At 38.2% G+C, this 20,370-nt stretch overlaps 1 protein-coding gene and 1 long non-coding RNA gene across 25 annotated transcripts in view; one reads left to right on the top strand and one right to left on the bottom strand.

The window, feature by feature from the left end:
* The window catches only part of LOC138173021 (zinc finger protein 532), a 116,279-nt gene that overhangs the window by 25,448 nt on the left and 70,461 nt on the right, over positions 1–20,370 (top strand). The window contains exon 1 of one of the 24 annotated variants that reach the window (XM_069103033.1): positions 14,148–14,382. The exons of the other annotated variants lie outside the window; for them this stretch is intronic. The gene's annotated coding sequence lies outside the window, so the exon portion shown is untranslated. Of the gene's footprint in view, positions 1–14,147; positions 14,383–20,370 lie in introns of those variants that run through there. 24 annotated transcript variants of the gene reach the window in all.
* Positions 1–20,370, bottom strand: part of LOC138173131 (uncharacterized) — a 74,272-nt gene that overhangs the window by 30,185 nt on the left and 23,717 nt on the right. The window lies entirely within an intron of this gene.

Here is a 20,370-nt window from a genome sequence, read left to right as displayed (position 1 = left end):
AATGAAAAAGACATTTTTTTAACTTTTTTTATTTTACAATATTTTATGTCTCGTCCTGAATGAGTTTTGGTTTGTTCAACTTCTGCAGCACTGGCAGCTTTATTCTTCTCAAAGAGAGTATGGTATCTATATTTTTCTATAATTTTGGTCTTCCCTTTTACTTCCCAGGTGTCAATCCATTAAGCTTGAGGTCATTTTGGACTTTTAAGAATTTTATCGGCATCTCATAACTATAACTAGACTTAAATTTTTCTAGGAATTTGGGAAATGTGTTTTAGGTTAACATTATAATTAGGGCATTATAGAACCAGTGTACATAGTTTTGGGTCTGTAAATTGATCCTAAATGGATTGTAATATTTGTATCACAGAAAAGGAATTGTCTGGGAAAAACCTCTTTTCTGGGGGGAAAAGAAAGAAAAAAAACCCTGTATTTAGAATCATAGTCTCCTTAATTAGTTCCTTATTAACGCTACCTTCCCTTTTTTCCCTCCATCCATGGGTATAAACATCTGTTAAGTACAAAGTCTTAAGGATGTTCTCATATGACTGTACTTCGAATAACGATCAGAATCCTTTTGCTTGTTCTGTGTTGGTACAAAAATTTGGTATTTTTTAAGCGGTTTCAGGATTTGGATCAATGTCCATTGTTTATTTGTCGATATACGGTTGCTTTCTACAAATTTGAGTACATCAAAATTAATTTATTTAGGTAACCCAACCATTTGGATTTGGAGTGAGAGACCTTGGCTTCAAATCATACTTCTGTAACTTAGTGGACTGGTGTGACCTCGGGCAAAATACTTGGATTCTCTGGGCCTCAGTTTCTTTCTCTGTAAATTGAGGGAGTTGAACTAGATCTCTAAAAGTCCTTCCAGTTCTACATTTGTGAGGCTCTGATTATTTTGCCACCTTATATTTTGTTTCTTAAAATGCCTCATGGCAGGTGCTTTAAATGAAGGGTAGTTTTGTTGTAGTTAAGCCTTTGCTTTTAAGTTCATGAAGTAGGGCATCTAAGGCCATTTTAGAGACTTGATACAGTTTACTGTCAGAGTTTAAAAGGTATTTTCAGGTAGTGACACTCAAAACTTTGTTTCAGTATGATAGGTAAAATGCTGAAGTAAAAACCCTGCAGTCTCTGTTAAGCTGGAAAGACCTTGAGTAGAGGCCCAGTGATGAACTGTGTATGTGTTTTTTGAGGACTATTAAAGTTCAGAGAATGTGATCATTAGCTTGCCTGCAGGGTGATGAATTCTTCAGCTACGGGAACTCTGGAAGGTCATCTACTGCTATCCAGAGGGTTTGTGATATGCAGGAAGTACCCACACCAGTAAAATCACAGACCCTTGAAGTATTGAAGTACCGTGTAAATGGCCCCGCTAAATAGTACTCTTTGTACAAGGGACTTTGAGGATAGATACAGGAACTATGATTTAATCCCTGTCCTGAAGGAGTTTATGGTCCACTTGAGAAACATGTTAAAAAGTTATAAGAATACAGTACAAAGAAAGACAAATGAATGCAAAGTAATGTAATTTAAATGTTGTGTTTTCATTAATGTTGAGAAGATAGGAGAAATAGAGTCGTTGGGAATTCTTTAAATAAAAAGAAATATTTTATAGATATTCCTTGTCTCCACATCACTTTCATTTTTTCCAGGCTCAGAGAGACAACCCTTGTAACAAAGAAGAGAAAAGCAGTTTGTCAAAGCTAATCAGTACATCAATCTAAATTGACAATCTATACAATTTTCTATACTGACAGTCCCTCCCCCCCCCCGCCCCAATGCATCTGGGTGATTGGAACTTGATGGGAAAAATGATTTCCTAAATATAGATTCCTGAAAGAAGACAGAAAGCTTTCTAGGTAGAGGGAATGGTATAAGTATAAGGGAAGCAGAAAAGTAATTGAAAAGACATGATCTTTTTTAATGGGAGGATGAAATAAAATATAGATTTTTGTAAATAGAAAAAATAAGATAAAAGAAGACATAATCCCACCCTCCTGGGAGCTTATAACCTAAAATAAACTCAGTGAAACATAAAAAGACCCTACACATTTTCATTAAAGAGTGATCCTTCCTCTAGAGCTAACTACCTATGTGGCTTTGAGCAAATCTCTTAAATTTCCTAGTCCTCTGTTTTCTTCATATCTAAAATGAATGGATTAGATTAGATGGCTTCTGAGGTCCCTTTTGACTCTAGATCTCTGGTCCTATTATAAAAATATTTGTTAGAAGTTTATTCTTGGATACTGAACAAGCACAAATCCATTGCCTAAAAATTTCCTCTTGGTCTCAGGGTGAATTATCATTTGTACTAATAATACTTTACTGTATATTTGCTAGCATTTCTTAAGTTTGAATAAAACTTGAACTGTTTTTGCACAAAATATGGATTAGTAAATAATTTTATTTTGTTTTTTCCCTCTGGCATTTAAATAATTGAAAACAGCAAAATTTATTCCTTCCATATGTTTAATTCTTACTGAATTAAGGGTTTCCTAAGTAAATTTGGGCTGGGGAGAGAATCAACTAAAAAGGAATTACGCACAATTAAACTCTTATTTGAATATTCATAGGATACAATTTATCTAACTAAGGTTACTATTTCAGGAACTGTGATATTTGCAGTTTCATAACATTGTCTGACAAAGAATGGAATTTACTGTATTTCACTGTCAACAGTTTTGTTAGTAATTTAAACATAGTAACAACATAAGCGTATAATTTTAAATGTCAGCATCAGTGTATACGTTTTTTCTTATTGTAATCTATAAAGCTGTACTTAATATATTAAAAGAAATATGCATTTGATTAAGTTGTTTTCTTGAGAAAAATGCTTATAAATTCAGTAGATTTTAATGGTTATTTTCATTAAAGAAGGAATTAAAATTTGCAGTTGCTCATTATATTCTAAATAATCTGACCAGTTTTCCACAAGATGTTGATAATTGTTCCCAGAAGTTCAAGAGAATAATTACCCAGTGTTCTCTTCTTTCTCTCTCTCTTTGTCTCTGTGTCTCTCCGTTTCGTGTGTGTATGTGTGTGTGTGTGTGTGAAGTGAGGCTTTTTTGTTTGGTTTTTTAAATTCTTACACAGAAATGCTGAAGTAACCCAAAGTAGGAGCCTACATACTGTTCTGGGTCTCAACTTTTCATGCCATACCTTTCAGCCTAGGGCAAGGGAGTAATGGAGCGAGGCCCAAATGGTTTATCCTTTTATTACTTATGGGAGTACCCTTGCTAGGAATTTGACCATTATGTGCTCACAGTAATAATGCCTTAAGAAATCTATTGTCTATAGAGACCATAAACACAGAAAAAGTTAAATAACATTACAAAACATCTTTTCCCACTCAGGTTATATAGGATTTGAAAAAGAATTAAAGAATAATAGGAAGAATAATCCAAAAAAGGGTCAAAAGTCAAAGGCAAGTCAGTAGGCATTTATGAAAGCTATGTATCCATATTATGATAAGAGCTAGAGATGCAAAGAAAAGTAAAAACATCCCTGCCCCCCCAAACTCTGTCTGTCTAGGGGGACAAGCACTGCCCAAGGTAGGACCGGGAGAAGCTGGAGGTAATCCAAGAAGGAAGGCACTGGCACTAAGGGGGAGTGGGGGAAGGCGGGCTCTAGGAAGCCAAAAGGCAGACATGCAGAGGGAAAGCATTCCAGGCATGGGCTGAGAGGGAAATGGAATGTCTTATGCAAGGAAGAGCAAGGAGGCCAGAACCACTGGATAATAATGGAGGGGAATAAGACCTGGGACACAGCTGAGTGGTGTAGTGGATAGAGCCTTGGGTTTGAAGTCAGGAAGACTAGAGTTTAAATAGAGGTCTTAGACACTAGCTATGTGACCCTGAGCAAGATACTTATCCTCTGCCTAATCCACTGGAGAATGAAATGGCAAACCACTCCAGTATCTTTGCCAAGAAAACCACAAAATGGGGTCACAAAGAGTTGGATGCAATTGAATCAACAACAAAGGTAGGAAGACTGGCATGGTAGGAAGGGTTCAGGTTATGAAGGGCTCTAAAAGCCCAACAGTACAAAGGAAGTATAAAGAATATAGGACTTGGGAACACTTACCTTACAAATGCAACTAACTGGGGACTCCTTTTCCCTTTTTATTTATATCCATTTAAACTCTTTTCTTCTCTTTAGCTTTTACTTGCTTCCTTGCCCGAAGGGGGAGGGATGGCTTAGTTAGAGCTTTTTCCTTTTTTTTCTTGTGATCTGATGTCCTCAGTAACTCTTTCCCAGGCTTGAGAGCTTCTATATTTCTCTTACCCTGTTCCTCACCATGGTGCTAGACTCATGTTTTGACTACTTTTTTCTCATCCTGAAATACAGAACTTTGTTATTAAGGTGTTGGTATCAGGTATTCTTCTCATTGTTTTCCAGCTATTCTATTTTGTTGTCTTTCCCATTAGAGTAACCTTGTTAAGTTTTCTGTCTGCCTCTGTCTGTCTGTCTGTCTGTCTGTCTCTTTCTCTGTCCCTCTTTGTCTGTCTGGCTCTCATACACATCCACACTCATCTGTCTGTCTATCTATCTGTCTGTCTGTCTGTCTGTCTGTCTGTCTCTCCCCATCCCAGGGATCCTGTACAATGTGACTTTTGTTTTGTGAATTTAGACAATAAACTTGCTCCCTTCCTGGCTCCACAACACCAGTTAGGGCTTGAGGCCAGGCTGGCTTCCCAGGGGCAATTTGAGTTTCAAACCTGCTTATCAGTTGAAGTTGCAACCTCTAACCCTTGAGTGGGATGAAACCCAGGAAGCTATCATAGGTCTGCCTGCTAAGGGGAAACCAGAGGTGCTTTGGGGAAGGCTTGGGATCAGAGCTTATAGCTTTGACTCTAGTCAGTCAGCACCTGATTATTGGCTGGAAACATAAAGACTGTGAGTCATTAAGCACCCACTATGTGCCTGGCACTGTGCTAGGTGTACTAGGCATACAAAGAAAAACCAGAAACAGTCTGAGGATCTACATTCTATGGAGGAAAGCCATGTATACATAGAAATATGTGCAAAATATATTCAAAATAAGTACAGTGTAATTTTGGTATTAGATGAATTAAAATTTATTCTCTAATTGTGGGACCATAGATTTAGAGCTTAAAGGGACCAAATACCATCTAGTCAGATGTCCTCATTTGATAGATAAGGACAATAAAGCGCATGAAGGTTAGATGCCCTGTCCAAGGGTCATACAGGTACTAAATAGAAGCAGGGTTCTAAGCAAGATCTTTTGACCCCAAAACCACTTTGGAGATTGATAGGATTGTGCTGCCTTCTGGGAGCAGCCGGGGGTGCAGTGGATGAGTGCTGCATCTGGAGGCATGAAAACTTGACAAGAGGTAATGACAGCCCCTACCTTGTAGGGCCGTTGTTAGGATCAAATGAGAGAATATTTATAAAGTACTTTGCAAACCTTAGAGTGCTTTACAAATACTAGCTCTTATTTAGAGCTCGAAGGAACTTTGGAGATAATTCAGTTCAGCTTAATAACATGATAATTCTAGCAAGCAAGAGCTCAAATTTAAACCTAGGTCCTGACTAAACTCATTGCTTTTTATAGTTTATCACTACCAACCCAATGCCCGTTCCAGTTTATCCACTATTTGTAACATTATTACTATGGGACTGTGTTAAAAAGTCCAAACAACTAAGGAAGAAGGTGGTAATAGAAAGAGTGCTGACTTGAGAATCAGGAGATCAAACTCCTGGTTATAGTCCCAGCTTAACCTCCATGCACATGCCACTTTCTCCCGGGGTCTCGGTTTGCTCATCTACGAATGAACATTTGGGTCTTTTCCAGCTCTAAAGTTCTATGATTTGCAAATGGACTTTTGGAACACAGCTCTTTGTAAACCAGAAACTGATAGCTCTGTGAGATTGATTACCAATTTACCATTGGAAGTATGCATCCTGGAATTGAAGATGCCGCCGATGTGGAAGATGGAGTATCATGGTCAAGAACCACAAATTGGAACTAGATTACAGAGCACTTGGAGAGTGGAGGAAAGAGAGAAGCATTTTAAATGCAGAACGTTGCAGCAAGCGGTTCATACCTAAGAGGAGAATGACTTGAACTAGCAGGACACTATGACAGTGAAAAAAAGAGATGGAAAAAGAAGGGATAGAAGTAAAAGACACTAAAGATGGATAGGATTTGGTGACAGAAGAGTTCAGGATAACTCAGATTTCAAGCTTCAGTGACCATATAATTCATTTATTCATTTCATTATTTCCAGAATGAGTGGAGATGACCTCTAATATCCCCTCCGCCTTCAGATCTGTGAGCCTTTCTTTGATTCTCTCCATCCCTAACTCAGCCCTGGCCTCTGCTCACTTGAGATAATAGCATTTAAAGATACAGAGAGGTATGAGAAGGAATTAGATTTGGAGAGATGAATTTTGGTTTAGATATAATGATTTTTGTTTTTAAAGTGATTGTGTGTTATCCACTTGGAAGTATCTCCCTGAGAGTTGGGGACTGGAACTCAAAAGAAAAATTAGAGCAGCTACAGATCTAGAATTGGGAATCAACAACATAGAATGATGATGGAGGCTGGGGTAAATGTGGGAGTGAATATCCAAAGGAAAGAGTACAGAGAGTCAGTTGACACGTTTATTAATGGCTTCCTATATGCCAGGCATTGTGCTAAGCACTGATAAAAACCAGAGAGGCCAGGATTGAGCTTTGAGGAATATCTGCATTTAGGGATATTCTAGGTTTTCTTGAAGCTCCTCCCTGACTTGAGTGCTAGATGACATGAATTTCTTTCAGCATTTGTTAAAAATTTTATGATTTAGTCTTGGTATTAAGTTTTCCTATGAAACATACTTTGTTTAATGGTCATAGCGATTACTCATTCAGCTTTGTTATTAATTGATAAGGAACAATTTTGGTGATGGGACAAGTTCTGGATTTGGAGGCAGAGGACCTGGGTTCAAATTCTGATTCAGCCACTTGTTACCACTTGTTACAGAGGTACTTAACCTCTGTGAGCCTCAGGTTCCTCATCTATAAAATGTGGGGATTGAACTAGATGGTCTATAAGGGAAAGTGTATGATCCACTGGTCTCTGATTACAAGATTCCTGTGTTAGTAAGACACATTAATTGTACCTATGGGGATATAGGACATGAGTAAGAGAGCAAGTAATGCAGGCTTTTAGTGTTAGCAGTAATCAGTGCATGCTGGAGGAAGATCATATTTGAACTCACTGTTAAAAAAATCATTCTTGAATATTTTCCCTTGACACATTCATAAGACTGGCATGGGTGAAATAAGCATGTTGATAACAGATAAGAAATCGAATAACTCCTTTGCCTGCCTTATATTTAGTTATTGTTTAAACATTTTAGGAATATTTTCTCCATTGTCATAACCATTAGCCACCCAAATTATGCCATGGAAGGACTGTATTACTTATCTTTCTTTCATTTCAGCTGTCCTCTCCCAACTTCGTATCAATCTGCCCTTTCTCCATACCCCTTTTCTCTTTCTCGCTAACGTGTGAATCATCCCACAGGTACCTTCACTTGTCATCTCTAACCATTTATTCTCTTTCCCACCTTAACTGTTTCAGAAGATGGCTTATGAGCCCTTGACTTGGATTTTTGTAGTAGTAATATCTTCAGAAGACTGATACTCGGTAAATACAAAAGTATCTTCTTGGTTCAGGGATTGAACAGTACAGAGGATTTATATTCTGGGTGTGACCTGAATCTTATCCATCATGTTACACAAAGGGGTCTAGGTATAAGCTATGGGTTTCAGTTTGGTGATATTTTTGGTGTGTTATTTATGTTTCCTTAAGTACATTTTCCAGGAATTTTGTACTTTAATATGCTTTTAAATAGGTGAAAGCTTCATTAGCATTTTGTTATTTAGTATTTGGTTTAAAAAACCCCAGTACATTAAAGTAAAATGCAATTGATCTGTGCTGGAGATTTGGATTTAAAGTTCCAAACTAAAGGTATAGTTAGGCCTTCTTCTGGCAATGAAAATATTATATTTAAGGGAAGCATTGGCAACCAGAAAAATACACATTTAGAGAGAAAAATGAAAGTATTTCCTCTCCTTTTGATTTTTGTAGAAAAACCTTTTGGGGGCCAGCTTTAATAGCACCTACTTCCCAGTCTTACATGAGGATCAAATTAGATAATAATTGTAAAGGGCTTAGTCAGCACAGTGCCTGGCACATCATAAACACTATATGAATGTTAGCTGCTGGTTACTTCTTTTTTTTTTTAAATTACTTCCTGTCTCTGAAAGAAAAAAAGAATATGAATTTTTATTCATTTGCATTTCCCCTCCCTACCCTCCACCCCCGCCCCCACTCAGTTTCCTAAAGTACTGTTGCTTTTTTGGAATTAAGAATCTAGTTTTGGAGTAATATGAGACTGTTGGGAAGATTTATGACTAAATCACAAACTGTTCTTTCAGAGGAGAATAATTCACCCATAATCAGACTACAAAACCAAAATGTTATGCAGATCTTAAGACAAGATAGGGTCTCTAGTCTATGACAGATGATGTTTGTAGAGATAAAGAGATTAGAAAGCCTCCAAGAAAATCGGTGTCCAGAACTAATTGCGTTGTAGTAGTTTACTGAACCAGGCAGAATTTTGTCTAAAATACTTTGTGATTTTTCAAGGATTCTCAATTTTTAAAAAATTGCTCACAACCTTTCTGTGGTCAGGTCAATGTAGTTATCTTTATTTTTATAGATTTAAAAAAAAGATGATAAAAGAAAATTAATAAGAAAACCAGAATAGGAGGCAGTCAAAACTAGGTAGCTTTATGGCAGGGTGGGGAAGGGAATAAGCATTTATATGGTTCCTACTGTGTGTCAGACACTGTGCTAAGCTTTTTGCAAACATTACTACATTTGATCCTTACAACAGTCCTGTAAGGTAGGTAATAGTAATACCCCCATTTTAAGGGTAAGGAAACTGAGGCAAGCAGAGGTTAAGTGACTTTCCCAGGACTGCACAGCTAGTAAGTGTCTGAGATTTGAACTCAGGTCTTCTTGACTCCAGGCCTAGAGTTCTATTCCCTGCCACCATTTTCTGTTACCTCTTTTTTTTCTAGGATGACATTCATTTTCTGGGCAATTGTTCTTTGTTAAAAAAAAAAAGTCTGTTATATCCCTAAATTCTTGTTTCTGCCTATCTTGGAAATACTAGACAAGTGGTCACACTGTACAGTCAGTTCTCACTTTACATAAGTGGACCATTCTGCAGACCTCTAAGTAAAGCAATTTTTCTATAACATAGACATGGGGGGAGGGAGTTGGGGAGGCAGGGAGTCACACACTGTTGGAAGGAGGGGGCCCACACATGGTTTAAGGCAGGGGTGGGGAACCTTTGGCCTCGAAGCCACATGTAGCCCTCTACATCCTTAGGTGTGGCCCTTTGACTGAAACCAAACTTCACAGAACCAATGCCCTTAGTAAAAGGATTTGTTCTGTAAAACTTGGACTCAGTCAGAAGGCCATACTTTAAAGTCTAAGGACACATGGGGTGGAGCTGGGACAGAGAGAAGGGAGAGCAGGAGAAGGAGCACATGAGTGCCGGTCAGCCATGAGGCAGACACATGGGGGCTGGACATAGAAACAGACAGCAGGGGATGAGCCACATGCATGGGCCTGGGACAGACATATGGTACCTGAGTATGGGAAGGTACAGGTGAGGGGGAGGGGGGAGAGCAGGGCATAGGGTCTCCTTTCTCCACGCCCAGAGGTCACAAGCCAAGTGCCCATCCCACTGCATCTGGGTGGTCTCTCCTAGGGTTTATTCTTCCACTTTTACTTGGAGGTTTTTTTAGGCTTTTGTTTTTTGGCTTTTTTTGGTAGGAGGGAATGAGAGGCCAGGAAGCACTAAGTCTGGGGGCAGGAGTGGAGAAAGAAAGAGCACAATGCTGTAAAATAAAGTTAATATAGTTGTTATTTTGGAAGGCAGATTTCTTGATTCAATCTGTTGTGATGCAAATTTACATAAAGCTAGACCTGTCTATGTTTATCAAAGCAGATTCACAGGAAAGGACAGTTGACACATTTGTTAATTGAATGTTATTGTTTACACTTATTTTTGAAACCCACCATTCAAGGAAGTGGCTCTGCTTTGATAAGGGACCGTTAGTGAATGATATTATAGTTTTATTTTCTATAAAAATATTTCAAGTGCACAAGTTTCATATTGGGAAGCCAGATATACCGGGAATAGGCCTTACTTAAACAAATAAACAAAAAAATCACTTGGAGAATAGAGGGATAAGCAGAAAACCAATCCATAAATGTATTAAATATCCCCTGAGAAGGAATTAAACAGAAATGCATTTCAGACATGTCTGACTCTGTGACTCCATTTGGGCTTTTCTTGGCAAAGATACTGGGGTGATTTACCATTTCTTTCTCCACCCCATTTTTACAGATGAGGAAACAGACAAACAGGGCTAAGTGACTTTCCCAGGTATCTGAAGTCAGATTTGAATTTGGGTCGTCCTGCCTCCAGGCCCAGCTCTCTAGTCACTGAGCCACCTTAGGCCTTATTTCGTTATTTTTCTGGAAGTTACTTAGAACAACAAAAGGCAGTGGATAGACTAGTCATCGCTACCATGAAGACCTATGAGAAATTATCTTTCTTATGGGAAGCTTTGCTAACTCTAGGTAGAATAATGGAGAGTATCTGCTCAACCTTCTGGAACCATGTCCTCTTATTTCATTCCTCTTTTCTGGAATGTCCTAGCCTCACCCAACTTGTTAATGCTCTCATTTGTTTTTTCAGACCAGAATGACAGGCTAATAATTGAGCAAGTCACTTTTACCCAGAGCAGGTTAGAACTTGGCTATAGTACTCATTAGCATGTCTGTGGTCAGGTCCTTCCTTGGCAGCTGCAAGAGTAAGAATGTTTTGATTAAATGTGAAGAACATAGGGTAATCAATCAATTCTTCAACATATATTTATTCTTCAAGACTTGAGTGACTCTTTAACCATATCATCATGGGACTTCTGCAGGATATAATCCCATCATACTTTCTTATCCTGAGTGATTCTTGTCTATGTAGTTACAAAAATCCTCCACTGAGGGTTTACTCAATGTACTGGAAGCTACCTTCTAGACTTTAAAAATTTTTGCATATGTGGAAAATAAAAATCAATGTTTTTTTTTAAATTAAAAAAATTTGGATGTCATTGCTACACTTTGCATCATTAACACCATACCCCACCTTCCCTTCTCCTTTTCCAGTCATAAATATCCTTGAAAATATGGTATATTCCACTTCTCAAATGCATTGGTAACATGGAAACTGGCTCATTAGTATTCCATTATCGTTTACATCACCTACAATTTTAATTTTTTTTGAGATGATGATGTGGAAACATATAAAGCATCCTTTTTTCCCTTAAAGTATTAGGAAATAAATGCTTCTCCAATCTGAAATTCTTTCCTGACTTGTTTCAGTGAAGAACTTGTTCAGTTGTATGAGTCATGTCTGATGAGGTATGGGCTCTGGGAGCCCCCTCTAGCTCTCCTTGAGTGCTGGAGGTACAGTCTCTGGAAATCTCCCTTGGACTCTGATTAAATCACCTCATTTGATGAAGCATTTGCTTGAGGCAATAAGCCTTACATTGTTGCTGGCCAGACCTCTAGCCTAGTTACTAGCCTAGCCCCCATTGTTCATCTACTTCCCACCCTTGAACTGGCCTAGCCCACCATTGTCTGTAGTCCCCAGGTGGCCCCCCACCTTTAATCACTCATTGATCTCATTAACTCCTCCTGAAGACCCTCCCCATACTCCTCCCCTAGACCACCCCTAGATTCCTCCCACAACCTTCTGTATATAAGACCCCATCCTGTCTTCATGTTTGTGAGAGTGACATAGAATAGTGAGAGTGCCATGGAATGACCTAGCACAGACTTACTCTGTATCTAATACAAGTGAACTTTTAATAAATTTTTCTTTTCTTTGGCTGAGAAGACTCGAGTCAAATTCATTCGGCAGGACCCGGTGTGTTGGTATTTTGGGGTCTCCAGAGCAACCCTAACCCTCTTAGTGGGTAACCTCTTCAATGTCCAACTTTTTGTGACCCTTTTTGAGATTTTGTTGTTACTGGAGTAGTTTGTCATTTCCTTCTCCAGCTCATTTTATAGATGAGGAAAAGGAGACCAAGAGGGCTAAATGACTTACACAAGGTCATAGTGTCTGAGGTCAGACTTGGACTTGGTCCGGAGCTCTGTCCATTGAGCCACCCAGCTGCCCTTGAGGATTTATCGGTGCCTAATTAACTTTTTAGGTAAGGAAACTGAAAAAGTTTAGGTGGTTTGGGTTTTTTTTTTAAAGCACCTACTATGTGCCAGACAACTGTGTTCAACACAGTGATACAAAGTACGGAGATAACAAGGAAACATAAAAGATAATCCCTACTTTCAAGGAGTTCATTATCTAGTGAAGGAAACAACATGCAATCCCCTCTGCTAAACTTTTTTCTTCATACCAAAGCCCTTTTTCTGAAGAAATTGGGTAAAAGTTCAGGAAGGAATTCTGGTCTCCCTGAGTATGAAGTTGGGGTGATGATGGGACTAGGGAGGCCCTTGATTGATCCACTTATGAAAATTACCTTTTTCCCCCTGACTTAACCTGATTAGGGTATTGAAGAAAGAAGCCTTTGATTACTTCAGTTAATGGAAGTGTCTGGAGTTCACCTTTGATAGAAAGGAGAATCCTTAGATGGAGTGGTAGAAGAAGATTGAATAAGTTTAGGAAAAGGATTCTCCTGGGTGCACCAGCATTCTAAATGATTTTTATTCTGTTTGATGGTATAAACTCTATATGATGAATGAACCTATGCTTTGTAAATATGTTTTATCTTGTGAAATTTGTCTTTGATTCGGAAAAACTGTAAATTATTACTCTGGAATGGCTTATATCAGAGACCAAAGACATGGATAAACTACTTGTTTTAGACTTTTTTCTTATAGAATAGTTTAATTAATGAATGTTTGATGGTAGCCCCAAAGTTGAGCAAAGACCTTTTGCCATTAACAGTGGTGATCTTGTATCATATGGTCTGCAGCCTTATATTATCATTGGGAGAAGGTTGGTGTTTGAAAAGAAGGGTAGAGGCCACCTTTTATATTGACTTGTGGACATTTAGTGAGCCATCTTCTTTTTGTTTCCACTAGATTGTAAACTCCATGAGATTATAGATTGTATCTTCTAAGTCTTTGTCTTTCCCAAAGCTCTGAGGCACATTGCTTTGCATGTGGCAGGAGCTTTATAAGTAAATTCTTGTTCAGTTGAATTACATGTCTTGTAAATCACTATTGTAGGTGGTTAAGCAAGATTAGGTTACTGGGCTCTTTATGTACCTGTCTGCCCCAGCAAGGGTTGAAATATGAGAGAGGGAAGAGGAGGTATGTGGCTGAAGGTATGTAGTCCTGTGGGATACTGGCTGCTTTCACGTCACTAGAAAATGAGTGGTTGGCCACAGGCAGGCAGAAAAAGATGGAAGCCAGTTTCTTTTTTAGCACTCACTAACTGTGGAGTAGAAAGGCCAGACTTGATCACATTTGTGACTTAAGACAAAATGAAAACATCATTTCCCCCCCCTAGTTTCAGATTTATAACTAATTCTTTAAAAAAAATTCACAATACTTATTGATTTTTTGAGATCAACCAGGTGGTACGGTGTACAGAGTGCTGGGCCTGGAGTCAGGAAGACTCATCTTCCTGAGTTCTAATGTGGCTTCAGACGTTTATTAGCTGTGTGACCCTAAGCAAGTCACTTAACCCTGTTTGCCTTAGTTCTTCATCTGCAAAATAAGCTGGAGAAGAAAAGGGCAAACCAGTATCTTTGCCAAGAAAACTCCAAACGGGGTCACGAGGAGTCGGATGTGACTGAACAACAATAATTCACTTGGGGGGGGTTCTTTAACACAAAAAATATTTACTATGTGTGTATTTGTGTGTGTAACATGTTAATAATAACAATAATAATTTTGTTACAACATGCTAAGAATAACAATAATAAAATACCTACTATGTTCCAGTCACTAGGCTACTTTATATATATATACATATGCACACACATGCACATATTTATACACACACACACACACACACACACACACACGGAATGGCAGCTTTGAATGGAATTATTTCAGGGCCACCCATAACCTTCTTTCCTTAGAGCACTGCAGCCATAGTTCACTACAGCTGCTCGAGAGATGAAGCCGGTCAGTTATTTTTCATTTGGCAACAGAACTGACATCTGTTCCCAGCTGGGCTAGGAAAAGCTGAGAGAAGGAAGCAGAGCCACTGCACAAGTAGCTTTCCTGACTTAGTGCTTCAGATGGATTTGCAGTGAGTAGATCTTTCCCCCAAGTTAACAGTCCAGTCTGGTCGAGGTGGGCTAGGGGCAGATGGGAATAAGGAATGGGGTAGAAATTATTTTTCCTTTTCATTTGAGTTTAGCCTTTGATAAATGAAGCAGGAACAAGAACTCTGAACATTGAAGAGAGTAAGAAGGGAATGGGGATGGAGGACGAAGAAAAAAGCTAATGTTTTCTGTAGGAAAGGACACTTGTTAAAGTCCAAGAAGACAAGAAAACATTATTTCTTGTCGCTTACCCATGTATCTTTTAAAAATAATCACTGGGGTTGTTTCTTTTCATCTTTTCCACTTCTTTCACTCTTTGAAGAGGAATTAAAAATATAAAATGCTTTGAATGTATGATTTAAGATGGAAGTTTTCATATGGATATGTGAAATAAAAATAGCGAAAGCTGATATTAGAAAAAAATAAGGGAAATCTAAATAGTGAAATCTGTTAAAACTAACTGTTGAAGGAATGATTTTTTTTAAATGGTCCAGTGGAAAAAAGTAGACATTGACAAAACTCAGCCAGCCAGATGTTTCTAGAAATGAAATAGTGACAAGAAAGCCACTACCCCACCCACCCACCCAAGAGGATTATGGGCCCTGTTTTCACACCATCATTATTTTATGGAATTATCATTATTCTAAATTTATATAGCATCACCAGCATATTGTTTGATTAGTGAAAAGAATGGATTAGAATGATTTATACTTCCCTAATTTTTATCTAAAAATATTAAATTCAGTTAATGTTTTTCTTCCACTAATTTGGGTAACCTTTATGGATTGATATATTGGCTAGTATCTTAGTACCAGCATCTTGCTGGCTATGTTTCAGGTATGTAATCTTTTCTGTTTGAGGGCAGTTTTTAGCCCAGATTCGCCTTTCATGCCTCAGCCTTTTACTTTAGCTTAGCTTTTTTTCAGGTGGAAATTCGGAATGGATTCTGTGAGGGATGGTTCTCTATTGGGGAGCAAGATAAAAGACGGTTAATTCTGGGATTGGTAACTTTGGCCTTAAGAGTCAGTATTTATATGTGTGTGTGTGTGTGTGTGTGTGTGTGTGTGAGAGGGAGAGAGAGAGAGAGAGACAGGGAGAGAAAAGAAGAGAGATTGTGTTTTTGATGATTATGACAGATGATGGAAAGGATTATAGAGGTTTTCATTTTATTACCTTCTATGGCAGATAGAATTACCATGTGACATTAGACAAATGACGTAAGCTTCCTTTACTGTAAATTGTGCCAGTCTAAATTTATATATGTATGTGTGCATACAGAGCTATTAAAAGATATTGGATAAAAAGATATAATGCAAATACAGATCCTATTTTGAAATGGTAGGTTATTTTTAAAGGGCTTATACCTAAATGAAAAGATGTCATATGATCTTTGGGGGAAGATGTATTTTACTAGATTCAAATGAATTAGAAGACTAATTATGTTTCAGTAACTCAGACATTTTTTTCTAGAAAGTAAATTGCTAAGAGGATTAGGAATCTAAGTCAGGATTTTTTTTTTCTTAAGAAAAATGCAAGACATTTTTGTAATGATTTTAAAAAACCAATTAGAACAGTAGCATATAGGGAAACCTTAAGTATCAGCATTTTTCCTTTATTTTAGACATAGCTTTTCAGAATTTAAATGACAGCATTAAGCATTTTTCCCCAATAGGAAAATTTGATTTTACCTTTCAGAATGTGGGAAGGTAAAGGGTAATAGGACATTGTGATTGTGGGTTTGAAGAACATTTCTATAAACCAAAAAAGAAGTGTGAGGTTACAGATAGTAGTATTTATTACATATTATACAAACCCAGAGATATGAACCAACCTTCAGAAAAGCAATCTTCTTATGTTTCAGACAATGTGATACCTTCTAAATTGTCCAGTGTACTCAGAACGTTATGCCAGTTATGCATTTTTTTGTTTATAGCTGAAACTTAGGTCAGTGAAGGAGGCCAACTCCTATTTCTCAAAACCACTGAAAATCCATTTACAGACCTTCCATGTTTCCGAGATGTTTCATTACTTTTCTTCCCTGGTTTGGTTCACTAATCCCCACCTTCTTTCTCCTTCCCCCTTTCCTCCAAGAGATGGGCTTAAGCCACTTGTAGAAAAGTAGTTTGTGAAGTACATTGCAGCCAGACAAATGGCTTTGGTCAGTGCACAGGAAGAACCTCTTGATTTGGACGGTGGTATATGGGTGCTGGATGTCTTAGGGCCCCATGTTTGACGCAGGCTTGAGTTCAGTAGTGCATTTCTCCTTGTTGCCAGACCCTAAGTTCCCCTTATTACAAGGAATTTCTATTCAGTGTGATACCAAAACCAATATTTTTCTAGCATGGATCTGTGAATTTAAACCTTGGGTTTTGGCAGCCAGTTCACTTAACATAAGTGGACCCTTTTGCAAACCTCTCCCACTGCTCATGGGGCTTTGCAAGGCCCTGCCTCTTCTACAGCTCTGCTGACAGCACAGCCTGGGGTCCTTATTATTGCTGGGGGCTCTACCAGGAGCCTGAGCGGGTGGCAGGGAGGGAGTTGAATTGAATTTACGTAAAGTGACAACTATCTCCCATAGTTTCATCAGTGGTTTCAGGTACCATTTAAAGGAAAGGGAGAAAAGGCTCTTTGGACAAGTCTGACATAAAATTGCTGAGCACAATGATATAGTAGAAAGAACATTAAATTTGGAACAAGGAGACCTGGATTGGGGTTTTCTGAGTCTGGCAAATGGGAATGGGAGTGCTGGACTTTGCAGCCCTCTGAGTTGTGAGAAGAGAGCTTTTAGGCATACAGAATGGGAAGTGTTTTTGTTATTAGGAGTGACAAACTAAAGATTACTGAATGCTGTAGCAGTCTTACCTTTTTCCTTCTTCCTCTCTTTTTCTTTCTCTTCTTTTCCCTGCCCAACTTTTTTTCCCTTCCTCCTCCTCTCCTTCCATGACAACCATCAGGCGTATCAATGGAATGTCCAAGTAGCTGTTGACACTATAAAAATCCCATTTAGTGTTCCCGGATATTCATGTATTGTCTGAAGCCTTTTCAAGGCAACTTGGTTATATGTAAAAATGACCTGTCCTGACTACTTCAGCATAGCTTATTGCTCACTAGGCTTTTTCTCTCTCTGTGTTATTTAATATCTTTTTTTTTTCCCATTACCATCTGAAAACATTTTAAGTATTCACCTTCTCATGAGATATTCTGGTTACTATATGCCCTGAGTATGCAACTCCTCTCTGACTTCTATCTGGTAGTAGGTCTGACAGTCTGTGAATTGTTTGAGATTCGGTAATGCCCTTTATTCAGTTTTCATAAATGATTACATTTATAAAGGGGGAGCTAATTTTGTAAATTGAGTGTAATTGGAAAGTGAGGAAGAATAGACCAAAATTTTTTATCTTCAAAATGGGGAAAACATGGTTAACTAAGACAGATCAGAGAATGGTTTCCTAGTGGTAGCTATATTGTTTATGTGGTGTTAAGTGGAAGACAGAGGTATTAATGTTTAACAACATAGATAGACATAAATATTTCTTACTCATAAACATTCATAAACATTAATAACAGGGGAGCTAGATGACACGGTGGATAGAATGCCAGGCCTGGAGTCAAGAAGACTCATCTTCCTGAGTTAAATTCTGGCTTGAGACATTAGCTGTGTAATCCTGAACAAGTCACTTGGCCCTGTTGACATCAGTTTCCTCATCTATAGAATGAGTTGAACAAGGAAATGACAAACCACTCTAGTATTTTTGCCAAGAAAATCCCAAATGAAGTCATGTAGAGTTGGAAACAACAACAAAATATTTGAGCATTTTATGGGTATTTGTGCAGCATCTAGACTGTGTGCACTTGTCCTTCCTGACTCATGATACATGATTGACACACTTCTTGTCCAGTCATAATTTTCCTCAGTCATGTTTTTTGTGCCATATCACTGGGTAGATACTACAATCTACTCCTCACCCTCCCCTGCCCCATATTTCAGTCTTGCCCTTTGAGTTAGCCACAGTTTTTACTCTTTGAAAACCATAGATTTTCAGGATTTATAGTTATCTCAAGGATGTACTTAGTGTTAAAAAGATTAGTTCTGTTTCGTTTTGGAGGCATTTAAAGGCCAGCAGAGTTCAGATTAATTCTCTTTCTTTTCTAGTTAATTCTGTGTCCAGCTCCTTGCCCACCATCGATATCACAGGTCTAAAATGTAGGCATTTGAGGTGCCAATCCTGCGACATAGCACAGTCTGGATATTCTTTGCTTGGTTTTTCCTTCAGAATACTATATTGATCTCTGATTTTCTGTGGGTCATATTATTTAGGAAGTAGCCCTATTTTGGGTTTTGTTCATTCAACAAAATGTCACCTGTGAACGGAAACATCTGGAAAAGTTGACCTTCTGCCCGAGATCTCTCTTCCTTTTGGAGTCTGTGTAGAATACTGCCAGTTATGTTTGTCTTGTACGTGCTTTATAAGTCACTGGATGTTTATATTTAGAGTACTTAAAATCATACGTTTGTGCTTTAATGTGCTTATTTTTCTTCTACCCCTCTTGCATTTGTTACTGTGGTAACATATATAGTAAGTGTTACTGATAGGATTTGAATCCAGTTCTCAAAGTATGGTTCCCTTTTTATTTGTATTTATTTATTTTAATTTTTGAAAAGTTTTAAAATAATGAATTTAACAAATCCATATACAAAGCATAGTAAAAAGATTATATAGGACTCCATGATTCACAGCTTGTTTTTTAAATACACATATTAATTTTTATATAATGATGCCAATGTTCTGCCAATACTGCCTTATCTGCCTCCTCTTCTTCACTCCCTTTTACTTTTGTTTGTGAATTTTTCATGCTTCATCGATGCTTTTTCTCCTAACATCTTGAGTAGGGAAAATGATAGAATTTTAGCTCTGGAATAAACCTTAATGTTTAGCTAATTCGGGATCCCCAACCTGCAGATCAAAATCTCCAGTCTTTATCTGTTAAATCCCTAGTCCCATGGTTGCTGCATTCTCCATGATTTTTTTTAGGACTACAAGGTTGGGGGTGGGGGTGGGGGGAAGCAAAGCATTATTCAGAAGCTGGGCTTTCTCATCTCCTTCTTTCAGGGATTTAGATGGTCAACACTCTCCATCTGCTGGTAAATATTTCACTTTCCCAACACTTTGCTCTGAAAAGCCCCTTTCCTTCCCCACCTCCATGGTTTCAAGGAAATGGAAAATAACTCTTCACAAAAAGTTGGCAACTCCTAATCTGTCTTCCCCTCTTAGCCAAGAAGTGAACAGTGATAGCCCTTCTTGTGTGCCCATTTTCACATGCTGAAAATCAATTATGGAAGGAGCTTTTCTCAGCTTTCATTTGGTCAGAAGTTCATCTCTGTCAGCTGAGTGATAATTTGAGGGCAGGTGGAAAGTCAGCTTGCTACTTGTACTTAATAGGAAAGAGAAAGGGTGGAGGGAAAACTTTTTTTCTTCTGCTTAAGAGAAAGCATGACTTGTTCTGATGATATTTAAAGGGAAAAAGGAAAACTCGGGGCAAAAGATACAAAGGAAAAAAGGGTCTAAATCCCCCCTCCCAGCCTACCCCCACTCCCAATAATGGATAGGAATGACAGCTAGAAATAATAACAATTTTGTAACCTTGGGCATTCTCCAAGTTACAGAACGGGTAAATTTCAGAGCCAGGGTTTAAACACTAGGGATTCATGACTGCAAGTCCAATACTCTAATTTGATCTATGCTAATTTATACAGTGCTGGGTGATGCCATGGATAGAGCCCTGAGCTTGAAATCATGATGACTTGTGAGTTCAAATTCGACCTCAGATACTTACCATCTGTGTGATCCTGGATACATCAGTTAACCTGTTTGCCTTAGTTCCTCATATATAAAATGAAGTGGAGAAGGAAACAGTAAATAACTCCTGGATCTTTTCCAAGAAGATCCCAAAACGAGGTCGTGAAGAGTTGG

The sequence above is a fragment of the Petaurus breviceps genome, unplaced genomic scaffold (genome assembly GCF_028583685.1).
Source record: "Petaurus breviceps papuanus isolate PSGF00001 unplaced genomic scaffold, PetGlider_PUasm1.0 129, whole genome shotgun sequence".
In the NCBI taxonomy this organism is placed as follows: domain Eukaryota; kingdom Metazoa; phylum Chordata; class Mammalia; order Diprotodontia; family Petauridae; genus Petaurus; species Petaurus breviceps.
This window is presented reverse-complemented; position numbering and strand designations above follow the sequence as displayed.